Here is a 3,541-nt window from a genome sequence, read left to right on the forward strand (position 1 = left end):
ACAGGGCATTGACAACTAGAGACCACCAACCAATCAGCACTTGCATACCTCTGCAATATCGGCCAAGATGCTTACTTAGGGATATGAAAATCTGTCACTCTCACTTTCGTTGTATTTCTCAGAATCCCAATGGAGTTCGCCTCCTGTTCCACTTTTGCAGGAAGGCTGCAAAACCACTTTTTTCCCTTCCCACACAGAAATCCATGCATTTTTTTTCTCAGAACGCTGATATTTATTACAGATTTTAGCCATCATGGGTTCCATCCTGGGAGAAAGGCAGAAGATTAAAGAAACATATTCATTTTCTGCATTTGCTCCATTTGCTAAGACATGTTTGTATGCATTTTTAAGACCAAATAGACTCCTAGTATTGGAAGAGACCCTAAGGGTCATGCAGGAATACAATCATGGAGTTGGAAGGGATTGCAAGGACCATGCCATCCAGGGTGACCAGATGTCCTAACTACAAAGGACTTATAGCATCCCCCAATAGATGGCCATACAGACTCTATCTGAAAACTTCCAAAGAAGGAGATTCCACCACACTCTAAGGCAGCATGTCTCACTGTCAAACAACTCTTACTTTCAGGAGGTTCTTCCTAATGTTGAGGTGGAATTTCTTTTCCTATAGTTTGAATCCATTGCTCCATGTCCTGGTTTCTGGAGCAGCAGAAAACAAGCTTGCTCCATCCTCAGTACATGGGATTTTAATCATACAGATTTTTCAAATGTACTTATGGCTTTATTAGCATTTTTTTTCTTCATGGAACACACTGCAAGTCACCTCAGGAACAAACAGATTTCCAAGGAATCATGCAGTCTGCGTTATGTTTCTTTTCTTCCACTCTTGAGAGGTGCAAATTGCAAAATTGCCGTTTCCCATAAGGAAATGTGAAACCAACAATTTTCTTCTCCATCTCTTTTGTTACTGCTTCCAACACCATCTGCTTATCACTAAGAATGAAGTGGGGATTCACCTCTTCATCATTACTGCTACCAGGAACAAGAGTATTCTAGTTGTGCATTCCTGAACAATAAGGGCTAGGATGGGATGCAAGGTGACCAGATATACTCCTTTTCCAGGACATATCCTACATTCCAGCCTTCTGTACAGGAGGAATTCCAAAATGTCCTCCATTTTGAGCAGGACTAAGAAGCGTGAATTTACATTTATATGTGTGTTTATAGCTTTTATTTGGTCATGCCGTACATTTTTCTTGAATGTCCTACATTTTGGAGTGACTTGTCCTCCTTTGCAGCTTGGACATCTGGTCACCCTGGATGAGATGGCCCTTGCAATCCCTTCCAACTACATGAGTCTATGCTATCTCTTCCAGTGGGTTGGTGTCACCTAGTGCGGTAACTCATGGTGCCACCCCTGATTGACTTCCTCTGCCGGGCCCCCTTTGGCCCCCCTATGCCAAGGGAGGAACTTCAGGGTTGTCAGGCAAAGCCTAGACCCCCCCCCCCAAAAAAAAGCCACAATGTCCGATCAGCTCCCAACCCATCAGTTCAGAAGCTTCTCAACGGGCGCCATTATCAACCGGAAGCCCGTTTTTGTACTAATGTTATTCATACATCCTAATTTGCTTCTCGGCCTTTTGGCTAAGATCAAGTGTAGTACCTAATTCCCATATATAACTGAATGTAATGGCAAAGGTTGTGACATAAACAACTAGTAAAATTAAAGGTGTACCTTTAAGTTACAATAGCATACACACAGCATAAATGTATTTACATTTACATAATTCCATGTGCTTAAAGTGAAAATTTGGTAAAATGTGAAGTTTTTAAAGAAAATTTTAAAATAATAATTTTAATTATTTTTTTTTTTAAAAAAAACCCTGGGCCTTTCCTTTCTCCTCCCACTGTGCTTCACGTCACTCACACTATCTCTTCAGCATTTTAATGCAGCATGCTTGAATGCCACAGTCATTTCTGCCAAAAGGCAAATGTTTGAAGAGCAGTGGTGTTACCCCTCTTAGGTTGCCACCTGGTGCGGTCTGAACCTCCTGCACCCCCTAATGACGCCACTGATCTCTTGCCCCACTACCACCTTATGAGCTGCAGTAGCAACTTTAGAAGCTACATTGAGCTGCTGGTCCATTATCCATACCTCTGTTACAAATACAAAGCTGAAGTTGTTTCCTTATTCCCAGTTGCATACAAGCCAGTAAAATATAATAGCACTAGGATAATAACGCCTTTGGTTGGTGCCTCCCACATAATATCATTGCTCTTCTGTGATTGGGAGATCATTTAAAAAGCAGAGTGGTTTGACGACAACAACAAAAATCAGTTAATGACATTCATTCCCACAACTATCCTGCTATGGTTTGCTAAATGCTGCTTTAATGGTAAAGAAAGGGTGGATATTTCAGTTTGCTGGTTTGCTGAGACAGAGAAACTTATTCTCAGAATATACATGGAGGGGAGATGCATACTTACACATAAAGGCACTAAGCCCCCTTCCAATGCATGTATAAAGGAGAGCATTAGTATTGAGAAGAGAAGGGCGGTGATGATGTTGAGAGGAGAAAGTATTCAAAATCCCCACTTTCTTTTCCCTTCTCTTCTCAAATGTTGATCAGAATGGTGACAGCAGCCGAGAAGAAGAGGAAAACTAGGAATGGTAAGGGCAGCAATGAAAGAACTAGACAAGATCCTAAAGAATAATGATTTACAACTGAGCACCAAAGTGAGAAAAATCCAAGTCATGGAATTCCCCATCATCATGTATGGATGCGAGATTTGGACAGTGAAAAAAGTGGATAAGAAGAAACTCAACTAATTTGAAATGTGGTGCTAGAGAGGAATGTCGAGACTACCATGGACAAACAAAAAGATCAAGTCTGGAATTTCTTTGGAAGTCAAGATGATCAAATTGAGGCTGTCGTCCTTTGGCCATAGCATAAGAAGGTATGGCTCACATGAAAAGACATTAATGCTAGGAAAGGTGGAAGGTAGTAGAAAGAGGTAAAGGCCACACATCTGACAGATGGACTCAATCAGAGAGGACTCGAGTCCGAGTTTGCAGGACCTAAGCAGAGCAGTGGAGGACAGGGAATCTTGGAGATTTTTCATCCATAGGGTCACTATGAGTTGGGGCTGACTCAAGAGCAGTTAACAACAATAAACAAGAGCCTGGCAGCTTTTCTTCTCAGGGCACTTCCCTCGTCCTGCCCCCACATGTCAGTGTCCCCCTCCCCCCCACACTCCCTTCTGCAATGGCACATCCTTTGGCTACACACCACTTCTATCAATCTGCCTCTTGTTCGGTCTCCCTGTTTGTGACAGTGGCAGCCACCTTTTCCCTTTCTGCCATCTGTAGCTGATGGAACTCCGCCTCCTGCTGTGTGTGTGCATCTGTGTGTGAATGGAGTGCAGGAAGGGAGAGAATGAGAAAGAAAGAAAGAAAATGAAATTCGATTCATACTGCTGCTCCACTATTAGTTTAGACTGCTGAGAAGTCTGATCTAGCCCGATCTTGGAGGGGGTTAAATACTAAAGACAGACATGCCTGGAGATGTAAGGAGAAAAA

General features: G+C 42.4%; 1 pseudogene; it reads left to right on the forward strand.

The window, feature by feature from the left end:
- Positions 1-1,585: 1,585 nt before the first annotated feature.
- On the forward strand, positions 1,586-1,714 carry LOC121920090 (annotated as a pseudogene).
- The last annotated feature ends 1,827 nt before the right edge of the window (positions 1,715-3,541 follow it).

This window comes from Sceloporus undulatus, chromosome 1, assembly GCF_019175285.1.
Source record: "Sceloporus undulatus isolate JIND9_A2432 ecotype Alabama chromosome 1, SceUnd_v1.1, whole genome shotgun sequence".
NCBI lineage: Eukaryota > Metazoa > Chordata > Lepidosauria > Squamata > Phrynosomatidae > Sceloporus > Sceloporus undulatus.